This window comes from Artemia sp. Qi Xiang Cuo, chromosome 16 (assembly GCF_049724085.1).
Source record: "Artemia sp. Qi Xiang Cuo chromosome 16, ASM4972408v1, whole genome shotgun sequence".
In the NCBI taxonomy this organism is placed as follows: Eukaryota; Metazoa; Arthropoda; class Branchiopoda; order Anostraca; family Artemiidae; genus Artemia; species Artemia sp. Qi Xiang Cuo.
The window spans coordinates 50,944,380-50,963,276 of NC_142809.1; the positions used below are offsets into that span (position 1 = coordinate 50,944,380).

The following is an 18,897-nucleotide window of genomic DNA, read 5'->3' on the forward strand; positions in this document are numbered from 1 at the left end:
CATTAGTCTAAACATCTAAAAGAAGCTAAAGTAATGTCATCAAAAGTCTAATGACATCAGTAAGCATTTAAGAGGCCTAACTAATTATATTATATGATTATATGAAACTATTAATCCAACTACTAAAATTTTTCATTACTAACTCTTCTGGTAACACTTAATAATCTAAATCTGAAAAAAAATTAACTGGGTTCCTTTTGTGTTCACTAGTCATTGCTAGATGACACTAATAATTAAGGTCAGGTAGGAACAGGGACATTCCTTAGGCATTCTCATGCCTGGTATATTATAATGGCTTTAGATTCAATGAAATCCATTGCGGATTCTTTATTTCAAGGAAAACTCTATTACATTATTTTTTTCTAGTCTAGACTATTTTTTCATAGGAGCAATAGCTATGTTTTTGCTATCGTGAGGGGTCAGAAGCTTTTTGAAGATGTAACATTAAGGGTAAAACATTGTGGTATTTAATAACGTTTCATTTGAGTAGAGTCTTTCATGCCAGGCAAACCAGTTGTTGAGCAATCAAATCTGGGTAATGTACTTCCTTCTGTCCAAATCAATTTAGACCTCTGGTTGGCAGCAGAAATAATACTAACCTCCAGTAATACCCTGTTTTTTTTTCAGAAAGAAGAGAAAAATGTGGGTCCTCCCAATTTTCAGTGAAAGGGAAAGAGAGAAGGGCCAGATTGCCTTGGTAAAGCATATGTTGCTTGTAGATGATGAAGATAAATTTTTAAACTACACAAGGTTTACAAAATATGAGTATTTTGACATATTAGCAAAAGTAAAAGACAAACTAACAAAAAATCATATCAACTTTCGGAAACCAATACTACCTGAAATAAAGTTGGCATCAGCATTTCGTTAGATTGCCACAGGTATGTCAGTGACATCATTACAGTATGACTTTAGAGTTGGCCTGTCTACAGTATCTGACATAATAAAAGATGTTTTCAATGCCATTTATGAAGCTTTAAAGGATTAGCATTTAAGACTGCCTGACAGAAGTGATGTGGGAAAAATAAGTGAAACATTCAAAACAAAAACATCCCTTCCAAACTGTGTGGGAGCCATGGATGGTAAACACATAAGAATTCAGTGTCCATATAATGAAGGCTCCCAATTTTACAATTATAAGAACTATCACAGTATAGTTATGCTGGCTACATGCGATGCAAATTGCCAGTTTAAGTTTATAGATGTTGGCGCATATGGGAGTGAGAGTGATGGTGGGATATTTTCAAGATCCAAATTTGGGCTACAATAGAAAGTGGTCAAATTAAACTTCCAGACCCCACCCTATTGCCAGGAACTAATGACAACTTTCCTTATTACGTTGTTTCTGATGAGGCCTTCCCTCTAAAAGACTACATAATGCTTCCAGACACTGGGAATAGGCTTTCAGAAGAGCGAAAAATCTACAATTATAGAATATCAAGTGCCAGGCGATCAATTGAGAATACATTTGGTATTTTTGCACAAAGACTTAGAATATTTCGGACTGAGATTATTCTCCAGCCAGAAAATGCAAAATTACTGGTTTCAACTTGTCTATGTTTACATAATTCTCTAGTCCAAACTCGTGGAGCTCAAACTGATCAACAAGAAACAGTAACTAGCTCTGTCTTATCCGAAGGCGGACGGTTTGGAAGCAATAATGCATCAAGAAATTCCCAATGCCTTAGAGATAATCTGGCTAGATATTTAGTTTCATCTTCTGGAAGTGTACCCTGGCAAAGGGAAAGGGTATTGCGTGGCAGTTTCTAAATTTTTGATGGTTTTCTTTTTAGTTACAGCTTCATGGCAGGCATGTCTTTTTACTAATTTTTCATTTACTTTATGTTAAAAAGTGCCTCTTTACCTTGTTTTTTGCCATCTCCAATAGAATTAAGATACCTAATCTAGCTAGTAGATTATTTTTTTCAAAGAAAATCTAAAAACAGTTCCTACATTTCAAAACAAAGCCATAACAATGTTAGAAATAGTTTATATACACCACTCCAGTACTCATATCATTATAGACGACCATAGGTAAATCATATTATTCTTCCGTTTTTTACCTTTCTAGCACCCGTAGTCAAATAGTCTTGGCTAGATACTAGTTCGACTAAAATCCATCCTTTTCACTTGATTCATTAGTTAGGCACTTTCGAGAGCGGAAGGGGGTGGGAGACTCGTAAGACAGTCGTGTTTACCGTCTCAAGTCCTCATGAATGTGGCCGATTGCCCAGAGAGGGTGTCAGGCCCGTAGGACGGATGAACGCTCGGCATTCCGAGGTCTCTCTAGAGTCGTGGTTCGTTTGTAATACGCGATACAATGTCTGTTAAAAAAAAATTAGTATCACTAACCCAGATGTCACCCAATAATAACAGGAACCCCCTGGACCCGTGTAGATAAAAAATAATAGAGAGTTAAAAATTTAGTGAAATACTACCGGGGGTTAAAACAGACGGACTGTTTAAGCTAGAGCTCTCGTCGTGATCATCGGTGCGGGTAGCGAGTGATGATGTGATCTCTGAGGGCCGCCTTGGCTGTTCTCTGGTCATGTTGTTCATCTACGGTGCTCACGGCGTGTAGTCCCGGGTGGATTCGTAATCCGCACGCGTCTGGAACGGTGTCACAGGACCCAGTGCTCTTGGTGCGTCGGCTTCAAAATGATGGAGTCCCGGCACCGAGTCGGCCCATCGTCTGGTTCTGTGAGCATTGGGGTGGGTCTCCTGTGTTCGCGGAGAGTAGGCGAGTAACGTCCGACACGTCTGTACACACGAACACCTGTGTTACTCTAGTGTGCTAGGAGTCGGTCGATGAGACGACCGAAGGCTGACGGTAAGTTAAAGCAGTGCGAGCGATGCTGATGGTAGCTCCGTCTCATCTGGCGAGGGTTCATACCAGGGGCGTCGTGATTCCGTTACAGATGCGACGCACCTCGAGCACACATGATGGTACCTAAAAGATGGTGACCTATGCCGGTACAGTTAGACGGCTATGGACCAAAGGAGATAGACCCGACTCTAGACGTACAATAACCTTGATAGTAGGTTCGTTTGCGAGGGAAGAACGATACCTCGACCCCGCGCGTCTCTGGTTACACCTAACTATTACCTCAGGCTCGCTAGTGCTCACGCAAAGGAGACGGGAGTCTCATCCGGTCCACCGACTGCTGAGAGGCCGGGTGGCCGTACCGGCCTCACCCGCGTCTCACACGTTCTCTGGGTGAGATGCCTTGCCGACCGTGGTGTTGTTGGCGGCAAGGAGTTCGGATTCGAGTGCCCAGTGGGCCACTTTTGGTAAGCAGAACTGGCGCTGTGGGATGAACCAAATGTCCGGTTAAAGCGCCCAAACCAATGCATATTCCCGATCCCACGGAAAGTAGTTGGTTGCTCCAGACAGCAGGACGGTGGCCATGGAGGTCGGAAACCGCTTAGGAGTGTGTAACAACTCACTTGCCGAAGCAACGAGCCCTTAAAAGGGGAGGCACTTTAGCATATTGATGAGAACTGAACGCTAATTGCAGAGCTCGTAGAACCGGGGTGATTGTTGCTGACGTGCCAGGGCGGCGGGCGGTCACCCAGGGTTCGGGGAAGAGTTTGGGCGTGAGCCTGCTTGGAGCAGCCAGTGGCGCAGATCTTGGTTATAGTATCAAAGACTCGAGAGATATCCATGAGGTCGGAGGTGGGGTAGTGTTACATGTGAACAGTGGTCGGACCTGGGTCAGTCGTTCCTCAGCCCAACCATAACGGGTAGCACAAGACAAGCGTTGACCAAAAGAGACACTCCGGGGTGATCTCACCGCGTGAAGCTCGTTGCTCGGGCGAAAGTGACTCCTTATGTGCGTAGTGACACTGGTTGGGGTCACTTTCGGATCCTCGTCTCAGTCTCGGCAACGCGCCGGGGTCCGTGAACGCTAGTGGGAGTGCCGAGACGTGTGTTCTTGTATGGGTCCGTGAGATATTAGCCCGGGACGTCCTCCACGGAGAGAGAGGTTTAATCTTCCGAAGAGCGTTGCACTTGAGCGACGTCCGTGCAGTCTTGTCGGTCCTTGAAAACCATGGTGCGGGCCACGTCTACTCCTCCCACCAGACCGGACCGAGAACCGCATCAGGTCCCCACGGTGAACTGCCTCTAGGAGAGCGCTGACGGGAGGTCCGGGAAATTGGCCCCTGGGATCCGGAACTTCGGGAGACGTTGATTCTCTGACGGTGGAGGGTGTAAGGCTTGGTACACGATTCGACTGACTAACGAGTTTGGCTTGCGTGATCGCAAGGGTGCTCTATCACTACTCAAGCTGGTAGTGGACGGCCCAATAAGATCTCTTAGTGACTTTATTTGGCTTGGTGCGGAGACTCGTCACCCAATGAACGACCAACTCAGAACTTTCACTATCCAGGTGAATCCGACTGTATATTTAAAACAAAGCTGTGAGAAGGCACCATAGAGTGTTGACGCAATGTGATTTCTGCCCAGTGCTCTGAATGTCAAAGTGAAGAAATTCAACGAAGCGCGGGTAAACGGCGGGAGTAACTATGACTCTCTAAGGCTCAGTTGAGAACCTGCGCAGGGTGAGCTCACTCCTTAGTTAGAAGGAGTGAGTCTAGAGAGTGGCGCCTTCGGGCAGATTGTTGAGTAGAGGAGCGCAGGTACTCTCTTCTCCGAGTTGTAGCTTAGGTTCTAGGACCAATGTTGCGGCCAAGAGACAAATGTTCACGCAAAAATAGCCAAATGCCTCGTCATCTAATTAGTGACGCGCACGAATGGAGATACGAGAGTCCCACGATCCCTATCTACTGTCGAGAGAACCATCTAACAGGTGACGGGGCCAGTTCTCGTCGGCGGTGACCATCGACACGGTTTATCGTGGTTCGCAGGCGTAGGTGTGGAGTGACAGGCGATGTTTAGCAGCCGGGGGATAGTGGCACATCAGCAAGGACATAACCCTCCTGTCAGGGTCACTTCACATAATCAGTGAATAGGAGTCCATGCTCTGATGGGATGTTTTTGTGGTGTCAAGGGAGTCCACTAATGGGTGGCGCTTTTGATCTGTGCTGGGGACAGTTCCAGATGGGGAGTTTGACTGGGGCGGTACATCTTTCAAATGATAACGCAGGTGTAAGAAGGCAAGCTCATTATTGCTATACAAAGACCAGATAGACCACTGGCAAAGTCGTTAGATATACCTTGTGTAATTTCTAGGGCTGATATAGCACTCACGTCAGATATAAAATTTGGTCCTGAATTTTTGTAAGAACGGTGTACTTCATTTGCCAAAAGTGCTCCAATTCGTGTGTCGGCACCTCTTTAATCGTGACTATACGGTTCTATAATTAGATATCGACTCTTCCTATCATTTCGAAGCAGTATTCGCCAATTGTATGATTGTTAACCCACCTAAAGGGAACGTGAGCTGGGTTTAGACCGTCGTGAGACAGGTTAGTTTTACCCTACAGACGTTCAAAGCCGTTGCTAGAGTAATCCTGCGAAGTACGAGAGGAACCGCAGGTTCGGACCTATGGTTTTGCACTTGGTCGAACGGCCACTGGTGCAAGGCTACGTCCGTGTGATTATACCTGAAAGCCTCTGAAGGTAGAATCTGTGCTGGAGTTCACAACGGTACCGTGCAGTCAGACTCACTGGTGGCTCAACGTAACCTGGTCCTTTAGCTTTTAGCACTGGATGCTAGTGCTTCGGAGCCAAGGTTCGGTGGCTGCTTGCCCTCGGGAGACGGCGACAGGGCAGCTTCACCGTCGAATAATTAAACTAGTCCATAAGGTCGAATGCCAAAATCACTTGTAGACGACGTGGGTCCCGGCCGGGGTGGTGTGAACGGTAGAGCAGTAATTTACACTGCGATCTGCTGAGACTAAGCCTACGACCGGGAGATTTGTCTTGCCAGCGGGCAAGTCCCCCAAATTCACTTGAATGATTTTCAAGTGTTGGTCGTGGGAGAAAGTTGTGTATCGAGAGTAAAATGAGTGGAGTAGACAGTACTAAAACATGAAGGGAGGTAAGTATACCCACCGGTGAGGTTGATCAGAAAGTTTGATGTCTATTCACTCGGGAAAAGAAGACTCGTTGAATCTCTTGACCCGGGCAGTGAACGTGCCTGCCAAATCGACCGGGGTCTGTATATATGGGGGTGACCAGCATATGCCGGCCGTGTGGTCTTTTTTTTGGCGACTTAGGTGGGTAGCCTTCGGGCACCCGCACTTTCAATTGAATCAGGCAAATTGTATCAAGTGAAGTCTTTGGTTTTAGAGTCTAAGCTTGTTTACCCTTTGTGCACTTCATGCACACACGGAGCGCTTTTTAAAAGAGTCTATTGATTTTGAAATTAAATTATCAAGTATTTTTGGCAATAGGTTGCATAAAGACGGGGCTGGGTAATTGTAGATAGAGAAAAGCCAAGACAGATAGTCCAAGTAATTGAGAGGCAAATGTTTAAATGGCTAGGGCACGGGTAAATGGCAGGAGTATGAATGACTCTCTTATTGGACACATACTTGTCAGGTTAGTTTTTGGAAAGGCATGCCTGCCTAGAGCCTTGAGCCTAGAAGACCCTGTTGAGGGTATAACATGTTCGGCACGCTAGGTTCTTCTAAAATGTCAGAAAGTCTCTGACATAACGGAATGTTTCTGATATAACAGAAACACTTCTGAAATGTCAGAAAGTTGTCTGTAATGTCAGAAAGTGTTTCTTAGCGTTAGCTAAGGTGTAGGGACATGATTGGAACCCCAATTCTGACCCCAATTCTGAGCTAGTGGATTTCCACCATTCAGGCTGGTGGAATGAGACCCCAATTCTGAGCTAGTGGATTTCAACCATTCAGGCTGCTGGACTAAGACCCTAAATCTGAAAATGTCCCAATTTTGTAAAAAAAAAAAAAAAAAAACAATTAAAAATTTGCATTCTGAACCCCTGCAGATAATCCACCTAAATGATATGAGTTGTGACATATAGAAAAGTAAAATTTTTAGGTATCTATGGCTGTAATCTGTTGACATTTTCGATTTGATATACATGTAAAAATTACTAGAGTGTTTTGTAGTTTTATATATAATGTTCTAAACTCACTATATAAAATTAATTACCATTAAATTAATTAATCACAAGTCAAAATGAGATCTAAATCAAACGTATAGGTGTTTTGACTTTTAAAAAAATCACAATTCCTGATTCCTCTATAGACCGTGAGGGCCCATGGAGAGAGAGAGAGAGAGAGAGACAGAGAGAGAGAGAGAGAGACAGAGAGAGACAGAGAGAGAGAGAGAGCCTATGTGCCTTTCATTTCTACTAGGGCTTGTGGGGTATTTTTTGGTCTGTTTGTTGTTACGGCAAGGCTTGCAGTAGTTAGACCAATTGGTCAGTCAGACTTTGACAGATCAAATCTGTCGCTTCTATCTTGTATGTAGATGTCAAGTGAAAGTTTGACTCCAATATATGTGTCTTAAATTGGACTCGAATCCATATGAAGATGAGATGGCTTGTTGGTGTCAACCAATCAGGCTGGTTGACTAATACCCCAATTATGACAAGTTCCAAAGTGTGCTAAATGTTGTTGTAATTAAATATTTGCATTCTGAACCACTGCCGAGCCTCCACAGAACTTATAGGAGGGGGTACCTCTAGAAAAAGACAAATTGAGCATGAGCTATGTCTGGACCCGGTGGACCGGGTCTAGGTGAGATCCATGTCAAAATGAATCTCTTGTTTGTTCGTTTTATATCACCGTTGCTAATTTTACTTTTTAAACTGTATGAACAGTAAATTACTTAATATACCTTCAACATTTTAGATAAAGAAACATTGTAGTGTTTTTTACTTTGAAAAATCTCAAAATTACTGTTTAATCTAATGACCGTTAGGTAAAATGGAGAGAGAGAGAGAGAGAGCCTACTGTGACTTTCATATCTATTAGGGCTTTTTGGGTATTTTTTGGTCTGTTTGTTGTTACGGCACGGCTCGCAGTAGTTAGACAAGTTGGTCAGTCAGACTTTGACAGATCAAATCTGTCGCTTCTATCTTGTATTTAGAAGTCAAGTGAAAGTTTGACTCCAATATATGTGTCTTAAATTGGACTTGAATCCATATGAAGATGAGATGGCTTGTTGGTGTCAACCATTCAGGCTGCTTGACTAAGACCCCAATTCTGAAAATGTCCAAATTTTGTTAAATTTTGTAGTACTTAAAAATTTGCATTCTGAACCCCTGCCGATAATCCACAGACCTTATATGAGGGGGTACCTATAGAAAAGAAAAAAAGAGCGTGATTGTGGGAGGGAAAATGTTTACAGTTAATATGTTAGATAAGTTAATAAAGTACTATAGTTTTTTGTATGTTTGTTTAACATGGTATATTCGCACTAGTTAACATTAATTTAAATAATATTACTAATGATCACTTCACCAGGAGATATCAATCACCATTTGAGTGTGGTGGCATTTGTAAACCTTTAAAAAGGAAGGTGGACTAGCATACCCGTGAGGGCCCATGGAGAGAGAGAGAGAGAGAGCCGATGTGACTGTCATATCTTCGAGCGAGTGTGGTTTCTTTTTTGGTCTGTGTGTTGTGAATTCTCGTCTCTAAGTAGATTGACAACTGTTACAGTTTGACTGAGACAGATAAAATCTGTATCTTAGCTAGGTTATGTATATTTAAATTTTTATTTTTAATAACAAAAAGTTTTATTAAATTTGAAATTTCTACCACTCAATATTAGCTGGGGTGGTTGTGTAAAACCATAATGCTGCTAGACTATGACCCCAAATTAATAAAATTTAATAATTGTTCTAATTATTTTATTAAATAAAAAATATATTAAATAAAAAATTCCTTTACTAATAAGACCTTAGCGTATTTGTAAACTCTAGAAAAGACAAATTTATATGTAGTTTTGTATGGACAATGTTTAAATGTTATCATTATAGATCCATTAAAAACTTTCTAGAGTTTGTTTTAGTTTTGTCTATCATTTTATAATAGCTATATATAATATCATAAACTAAAATGAAATACTCCTAATATAACAGGTTTCTATGTATCTCTATGATTAACCTATGCTTAAAATCTATATGCCTGTTTAAGTTTATCTTATGAACGGAGAGACCCTAAGGAGAAAGAGCCACTGTGCCCTTCGTTCCCTTTAGGGCTTTTTTGGTATGCCTAGCTCAATTGTTGTCACGGCAAGGCTTGATCAGTTGCACCAAAAGGTGACTTGAATCACTCGCCCAATAAAAGAAATTTCTCTTGTGGATGTGTTTATATTACAAATATGTTAGATAGGTGCAAATTTTAGTGTTAACATAATAAAGATAAAATATATTTTACTGGGTTCTAGTGTGATTTATATCTTTTTTTTTTCTACGTAGAGATGAGTTATATTGTACTTATTAAAAAGTTGTGAGCGTTTTCTAAAAATATCGAAACTGAGGGTGGGTTATGTTTTAGGTTTTGGTGATAAATATGGCCTATATCTTCTAAGATCATATTTTTTTATCTTATACTATTTTAGAGTTTTTTCTAAATGATAATTACATTAGTTTTTGATCATTATTTACTTTTAAGCGTTTAGACATGTTAAGTTTAAGTTTTATGGCGCAAAGGTGTACGTCCTCAAGGAGAGACCACTCAATGTATGACTGTGTTTCTAATGTGCCTGATGGTAACGTGAATGTGTTACCTTGTTGATCCTTCCAGTAGCATATGAGAGTCTAAAAGTTTAAGACTTTCAAGTAACAGTACAATTAATAAGGGTTCGAAACCGAGTCTTTATCAATAACTAAGATATTGGTAATTATATAGTCATATCTAATACTGTGAGCACAGTTTTACTTCGAGAGATCATACCTGCACTCGATCAAAAACGTAACTAACGGGTTTCTTTTAAGTGATATAGACAAATCGGGCGTAGTCTCGACTCGTTTTGACGCTGACTCCCTCGATCCGCTAGCACGGTCTCTCACCGGCATCGGGTTGGTCCAATGTAGACCGGCTTCATGGTAGAGTTGCGTCGCTTCGACTCCCCTTAGAGCACACGGGCTCTTGGCCTCGGGGGTTGAGTACTGAGTGTGCGCCTGAGACCACGCTAAAACATAAAAGTTCTGCCGCCGTAGTTCCCCGGCCCAACTACCATCACCGTGCTGGCGTGACGAACTTTAACTCGTCCGTACTCATCCGCTGAACGTTGTGGGTTCCGAGCATACAAAACATCCTTTACCTAGGATCCCGGTGAGGGCTCGTCGGGTGCAGGCATCTGTGGTAACTCAAAATAAAAGACCTAATCGGACTGGTGCTGTTGGGAAACTTCGCGGAGGTGGTGCTGTGTCTCTGTCGTGTGGTGCCAACTCACTCTGGTCACTTTCTCGATCGGTAACGGCAGTGGATCATTCGGTGTTCTCTTACCAGAGTGTTCTGTAGGGCAGTGACTATTAAAGCGAAACACGGCGAGTGCTGAAAGCAGGTTCACCGATCCAGTCTATCTCTTATGTGACTGATTGACTATGGCCTCTTTATGAGGTTTTGTGTTGTATTGAAGTTATTACCTTATGCCAATATAAAGAAGGGTGAAGTCTTAATTAGACGATCGAGTTTATAGTATTTTAACATTTAACTAATAACAACTGCGAAAGCATGTTAACAGATTTTTTTAAGGAATAAATAACGACAGTTTGAGGTTCGAAGGCTATCGGATACTGGCCGAGTTCTAAGCAGACCCTAAGCCAACCATCGATCCGTGTAAGGGACATGACTTAATCAGCGTGGCTCGTCCTGAACCACCCAGAGGGTTTGGTCAGTTGGACTGATGGGTTCAAAGAAGACACTGACTGTACGTTACTGTCGATCACCATACGGAGTTGATCCTGTGGAAGCCTGCGACATTACACTGAACCCCTAACCCAGCAATGTCCCGATACTTTGTGACCGAGTGTGTGCTCTTTCTTGATTCAGTGGGTGGTGGTGCCGTGCCGGGCGGATGGGTTGTCTCGAGGTTTATTTTTGTTAAAGTTACAGAAACATAAAATTTACAGAGCAAAATAAGCTTTCTCAGATTTTGTGTTCGCTCGGCGGATAGGGGCACTTTTCATATATACCGATGAGAGTTAGAACTAAAAGGTCTGTGAGTCCCGTGTAGGTCCTGGTCCTCACGCGCGAGCCACTGGAAGACTCAGCACGTCCTCACTGTCCGAGAGGACCGGGTCACCTCTGAACCTCTTCCGTGTTTAGGATTGGGGACTGCAAGGATCCCCATGACCCAGTAATCCCTAGCTAGCGCAAGTCATTAGCTTGCGTCTATTACGTCCCTGCCCTGTGTACACACCGCCCGTCGCTACTAACGAGTTAATGATTTAGTTAGAACTTCGGACGAATCGCCAGGGCCGCCTCCGGGCCGCTCGTGGTGTTTTTGAATGTAGTAAAAACTTTATACATGAGATTACTTAAAATTCTTAACAATTTGAAATGATGATAAAATGATTTCTGATAAGTATATTTTTAGACAATATATTTCTAATATTGGCCCCGGGTTTCAGTTGTTTTGTCGCAGAGGGTGGAGTTTTAATCGGTCCCTGGTTGGGTGTTTGATTTTAAGCCGACGTTTTTACGCCTGTGGAGTAGTAAAAGTTTGCAGACTCAGTCCTGTGGGCCATTCGTTGAACACCAGGAGTGTTCAACGGAGTCTTGAGGACCGGGGGGCGTTGAGGCAGTCAGGGTGGGGATAAGTGACTGACCGTGTGGTGTGTGAAGCCGTGACAAATTTCGAAACTCGTGAATGGTATACTAACTTAGCTGGCTCGATAGTTGGTGCTCTCAGTGTATGAGAGCTTGAAAATAATGTGCATGTAGACTGTCTCAATGGAATCACTGTGACGTCATGATGAGATGAACCAACACTGAGGTGAGTGTTGTTGCCCCAGCAGCATATTTGTGTGTGGGGGGCCACGAGATGATGACTGGGTATTGTCTTGAGGTCTTGGTGTTTATATCCATTACAAGACGTGCGGTTGTTATTTGTTAATCTAATAGTTAGTATCGGGTTATCGAGAATTTTTTATATCTTAGCATTCACATAGGTTTCTAACTATTTTTATGTTTTTCTTTTTGACAAATAACTTCACTAAGAACTATTGTACCTTCTAGGAAGAACCCTGTTTTCGTTGATGAAACCGAACCCGTGAGTTCGGGCCCGGGAAGCACTCTCTACCCTCCCTGAGGACCCAAGTGGTGCGAGACGAAGGGAGTGGCTAGGTCAAAAGAGAAGCGCTTGAGTCCTCAGGTGAGCCACAATCGTTCACTGTGATTGCACTAGTGGGGCATCGATTTTGGAAGCAATACGCAAACACGCTCTTGAACTCTCGATGTATATTTTTTACGTGGGAATTCGTAGTGAAAAATAGTCATTTGGGGACAAGAGTGGCTCTATGATTCCAAGATCACGGATTCCATTTCGCGAGACTAAAGGGAGTGAAGGTGAGCTTGCCCCAATATAGCTTGGCTTGAGTTGTACAAGGGTGCAATTGCATTGGCCTTGTTTGAGGGAGAATTTGAAACATTCATTAGAATGACCCTTGAGGATGGATCACTTGGCTCACATTACGAAGACGAACGCAGCTAGACGCGTGATTCCAAGCGAACTGAAGAACACATGGACCGTTTATATTTTGAACGCAAATAGCATGTCAAGCCTTTGAGCTTGGACTACGTCTGGCTGAGAGATGGATGTTGCCATTATACGGTATTGTTTACCATCACTGCGAGGCTACGTGATACTATTTGTTGTTGATTACAACCTATAGAGAATGTAAGCGATCTCGTCAAGTTTTGTGTCAACTGTTGATGTTGAGAGGATTTGGTGAGAGGTATTGGTCTCGTTATGCTGGTCTCATTTGCCTCTTTTGGCTGTGGGTTAGGGAATCCATGGTACAAAGAGTGCAAGTGATCTCATCAAGTATACATGGCCCAGGGTTATACCTAGTGTTTATCAACAAAGGAAGGCTCCAAATACGTTTTAAGTTTATAATATATAATGGGGGGTTTACCTTTATTAATTTTATCTTTATGGTCTTATATGATTCGAAGGCCCACCCTGGGATTGACTCCAAATAAAATTAGAATATATAAATTTGAATGTCTGACTACGTAACAGGACTGGACTACTATAACTTGGGTATTGGAACATTGGTCTTTTTGATGTTGAACTGTTGAATCCAAGGGGCTTGCTGGCACTTCAGGGTTAGTGGTGACCAGGTGACTTTGGATGATTGGTTTGAAAAATAAATGACCCTGTCAGTTTATGTAAAAAAAAACCCGGCCTCAGCTCAGGCGAGACGACCCGCTTGACTTAAGCATATTAGTCAGCGGAGGACAAGAAACTAACCCTGAGTCACCTAGGAGCGGTGAGCGTAGAGGGAGAAGCCCAGCAATCAGGGTCAATTGACTCCTTCGGGAGGCACTTTCGACCGATGACGGGTTTGGGAGACTCGTAACACCGACGTGTGTCACGTCTATAGTAAACATGACTTTTGCCCGCGATCCACGCTATTGTGGCATGCACGGAGGACTGATGAAAGCTCGGTCTTCAGAGGTCTCTCGAGAGTCGGGGTTGGTTAGAAATACGCACTACAACGGTTGGTACAAACCAATCATGATAAATGAGCCATTTATTAACCAATACTAACCGGCACCATCTTGACTCTAGTCTATACAAAATCCTATCGAGTTAAAACTTGCTATTCATCATCCCGGGGCTTAAAACATAAGGACAGTTGAAGCTAGAGATATCTTCATTATCTTCGTTGCAGGGAGCAAGTGCAGACGTGATCACTGAGGGTAGCTTTGGCTGTTCTCTGGTTAAGTTGTGCACCTACCTTGCGCAAAGTGTTTAATCGCAGATAGATTCGTAATCTAAACGTGGCTGAAACGGTGTCAACGGAGCCAGTGATTTTGTCGCTTTAGCTTCAAGACACTGGAGTTCCGGCAACGATTCAGCCTGGCTTCTAGTGCAGTAAACCCCGGGTTGAGTCTCCTTGGTGAGTGGAGAGCAGGCGAGGTCCGTCTAACCCGTCTTGAAAAACGAACCTAGGAGATTAACTGGTGTGCGAGTAGTCGTTCGCGGAGAAGAGCGAGGGATGACGAAAATTTCAGGCAGTGATTATGATGCTGTTGGTCGAGCAGGCTCTTCGGGAGAGGGCACCTCCCTGAGTCGTCGTGATCCCGGGATAGCTGTGCAGTACCTCGCGAACACCTGCGTGTCTCTGACCTAGGGTTATCGCGGCCGGGCCCTTTTAACGTCCGGTGGCCCAATGAGGTCGGACAGACGCGTTGCTTATGAACACCTCTATAGGCCGAGCGTTGGATAGGTAAGAACGATTCCTCGAACCCGCTAGTCGATTGGTCCTCACGTCTTGTCAAACATGCTAGCTTGCGCACACTCTACCTAGACGTGAGACTATTCAGTTCAAACTAATGATTATATTCCTGCGCGCTGTCACGTCCTCAACCTCGACTAACCCTGTCAAGGGGTGTGATGCCTTGACGACCGTTGTGTGTTTGTCGTCAAGGATTTCGGATACGAGTTCACAGTGGTACACTTGTGGTAAGCAGAACTGGCGCTGTGGTATTAAACAAATGTCCGTTTAATGTTATAAAACCCCGTCCGCGTCACGCTCCCAAGGTACGGATTTGGGTGCTCCAGACGGCAGGACGGGTCCCATGGAGGTCATACACCGCTGCGGTGTGTGTAACACCTCACTTGCCAGAGAACCGCGCACTGACCAGTGGAGGCGCGTTATCAGTTTTATGAGAACGGCGAACTGATTACTCAGAACGTCGATCCTGGGTGATAGTCGATGTCTCGACGGGGCGTCGGGCGGGTACACGGGGTTAGGGTTATGGGGTTGTCGTGATCCAGACTGGAGTGGCCAGTGGCTCATAGCGGGGGTGGATGAGCACTTACGCGAGAGATATCCGTTAGTACGGACATTGTTCCGGGGTCCATGTGAAGAATTGTAGGACAGGTGTCAGACGGTCCTAATCACACACTTTCCGTGTAGAACAAGACGTGAGATGCCCGAAAGAGACACGTCTTGTTGATCTAAACGCGGGTGGCTTGGTTCCCGTGCGAACGTGACTCCCGTTTTTAGTCGGGACCCTGGGTGGGGTCCCGGGCGGAGCCTCGACTCCGTCTCGGCACCAAGACGGGTTCCGTGGACGAGGGCGGGATTGCAGGGACTATTTTTCTTGTAGGGGTCATTGAGAGCTACGCACTGGACGTACGGCACGTAGAGAGCGTGTTAATCGTCCGAATAGCGTTTCACTTGTGCTACGTCTGTGCAATCTTGTCTGTCATAGTCAACACGGGTGAGGGCCACGTCGACGCCTTACACATCACCAGACAGAGCCCATCATCAGGGCAAACCTTTGAACTTCCTCTCGGCGAGAACGTACGGGCTTTAATTGTCCCAGTGCACGTGTCTCCGGCACTGCTTGATTAGTTTATTCTCGGTAGGGTGAGGGTGTCGTGCGTGGAACACGATGTGAATGACTAATGAGGTGGGATAGGGTGCTCGCACTGGTGCTCGAGAACTACCTAATCTGGTCGTTGATTGCCTACGTAGTGCTTTTACTGCAGATATTCTGCGTTGTGCGGAACCTCTCTACCCACATACCGACAAACTCAGATCTGTCTCGATCACGGTTACTCCTACGGTAGATGGAATACAATGCCGGAAGAAGTCACCATCGAGGATTGACGCACTGAGATTTCTGCCCAAGGCTCTGAATGTCAAAGTGAAGAAATTCAACGAAGCGCGGGTAAACGGCGGGAGTAACTATGACTCTCTTAACCTGGCTTCCGGAACCTGGCTTCCGGAGAGTGGAGTTGCCAGGGTGGTCTGTTTATCAGGTCTTCAGTGGCATCTCACCTAACCGGCGGCTTTGTAAGGCTTCTTCTCAATAGACTTTTGAATTTTTCCTTTCCTATCTTTGTTCTTTTCTAATTTAAACGTTAGTACGTTACAGTCCACTCCCCTTATGGGATTGGGCTGCCCAGGACCGTTTGGGGCCGCTAGGTTGGCAAAGGGCAGTGGAAACCCGTTGTCAACCCAGATCGGCCGGAATTTTAACCCTCATAAGGCTCAGTTGAGAACCTGCGCAGGGTGAGCTCACTCCTTAGTTAGAAGGAGTGAGTCTAGAGATTGGCGCCTTCGGGCAGATTGTTGAGTACAGGAGCGCAGGTACTCTCTTCTCCTAGTTGTAGCTTAGGTTCTAGGACCAAGGTTGCGGCCAGGAGACAAATGATAACGCAAAAATAGCCAAATGCTTCGTCATCTAATTAGTGACGCGCACGAATGGATTAACGAGATTCCCACTGTCCCTATCTACTGTCTAGCGAACCCACTGCCAGGGGAACGGACCTAGTAACGTCTGCGGGGAAAAAAGACCCGGTTGAGGGGGATTCATGTTCGGCACGCTAGGTTCGACGTGACATATCTCTAACTTAGAGATTTGTCTATAAGTTAGAAATTTGTAACGAAGTTAGAGATTTGTCTCTAATGTAAAAAAGCGTTAGCTAAGGTGTAGGTATATGCTTGGAACACCTTTATAAGCACTAATATGCAATCCTATGATGTTCTGGGGTGTCTGAGAGGCCCCCTGCCTAGAGTCTTAGGCATGCTGATCAAGAATTCAAAAAAGAGGCAAAATATTTATAATTATTTCGTAGCAATCATATGTGAAAGAATGCATTTTGCTGAAACACAAATTATTTTTAGTTGTGCATGACTCGTATAAAATCCGTCAAAAATATTAAGCTGCAAAATGTCAGAAAGTTAAAAACTGATAAAACTAAAAAACACAAAAAGAGTGAATTAATATATATATTTAAAAGGGTTTGGAAAAGAACATATAAAAAGGAGGAGACAACAAAAATACCTGTATGGAATGCCATAAAACACATTTTTAAATACGATACATGAAAAAAAGGGGGGGGGGGATGATGTTCTTATGATAAATCAAGAATAATTTATATCTACTTACCATCGCTACAAGTTCTATTAATCAACTGATCTAGAAAGAGCTATTGTATCTTAATTTATACCGGAAAAACACGAGTATAAGCACTCCAGCTGTAAACCAATATTTCTAGTATGACACCATCCTTTGAATACGCAATATAAAGAATTTTGGTTATTGAACTTAAAAAATATGTCTGCCAAGTCTTGTACCATTCATATCAATTGATGCATGTCCGTGTGCTCTTTGAAAAGGTGTAGAGCTTCCATAGAAGTATTACCTCGATGCAAGGGGCTACTCACTCTCTTTGAAAAGGTGTAGAGCATCCATAGAATAGCACAGTAAGGAAAATAAGCCAATCAAATCCATACGACATTGTGAAGGGATACTCACTCTCTTTAAAAAGGTGTAGAGGTCCCGTAGAATAGCACAGTAAGGAACATAAACCAAGCAAATGGCATGGGAAGGAACGTAAGCCAAGCAAATAGCACGGGGAGGAACATAAGCCAAGCAAATAGCATGGGAACGAACATAAGCCAAGCAAATAGCACAGGAAAGAACATAAGCCAAGCAAATAGCACGGGAAGGAACATAAGCGAAGCAAAATGGAAGGTACTACTCTACTGTGAGGAGGTAGTGGAATCTAGAGCCCTGCAAAAAACAAACAAAAACAAAACAAGGTTGGTCTTACCATTTGTTCTTAAACTGTTTTAAATAGCTGCAAGATGTAATCAAATAGTTAAAATATCAATTTACAATTATCTTATCACATGATTCAATTTTTTGAATTGAATTAATATTGCAGTCAATTAACATATTCTTAAAATATAATTATAAACTACACAAAATTGAACTATACCCAAAGCAAGAAAAAGTGCCCAAACCTTCTTAATCTGTCATAATAGAAGTATCCAAAAAAATGAAGGGCCATGACTGGCACATAGGGTGTCGAATCAAAGTTTTAGTTGCTGAGAAAAAAGTACTACCTTGTTGTTAGCAAGGTAAGAGCAGATATGCAAGGTGTAATCAAATAGTTAAATATCAATTGATAATATCAATTTTAATATCAATTAAAATATCAATTTAAATATCAATTTTTTTTTCAAGCTAAGCCGTAGAACTTCATACATTATCATAAATTAAGACTTTACTTTACTTTAAATAATCTTTCGAAACAAATGTTGTCCGATACGTAGTTGTGCCCAGTAAACTTGGACTACTTGTACATGGACGCCCATAGGCTGAATTCCAGGGGGGGGGGCAAACCTCATCTAATTGGCACTTTTAATGATATATAATAGAAATCTCAGAACAAAAATATAAAAATAAGGCAGCATCATTCAGCTCATATGGGTGCCCATGTACTTGTAGAATTTTAAACCAAGGTTAATCTTACCAGCTATTCTTGAACTATATATATATATATATATATATATATATATATATATATATATATATATATATATATATATATATATATATATATATATATATATATATATATATATATATATATATATATATATATATATATATATATATATATATATATATATATATACATATATATATATATATATATATATATATATATATATATATATATATATATATATATATATATATATATATATAGACATATATATATATATATATATATATATATATATATATATATATATATATATATATATATATATATATATATATATATATATATATATATATATATATATATATATATATATATATATATATATTAAAATGGTCTTTACTTTTCTTTGAAAACCTTCTTTCTCGGAGTTTTTTTAATTAATTTTTGTTTATTTTTTATTGCAAAAATTTTAAGGTTTTCATCACGGTCTTTATCGGCGACCTCTTCCCGGCTCT

The 18,897-nt window shown here is 42.4% G+C and overlaps 2 pseudogenes; both read left to right on the forward strand.

The window, feature by feature from the left end:
• Positions 1–2,005: 2,005 nt before the first annotated feature.
• On the forward strand, positions 2,006–5,886 carry LOC148943059 (large subunit ribosomal RNA; annotated as a pseudogene).
• A 6,672-nt stretch (positions 5,887–12,558) lies between these two features.
• Positions 12,559–12,713, forward strand: LOC148943060 (5.8S ribosomal RNA; annotated as a pseudogene).
• The last annotated feature ends 6,184 nt before the right edge of the window (positions 12,714–18,897 follow it).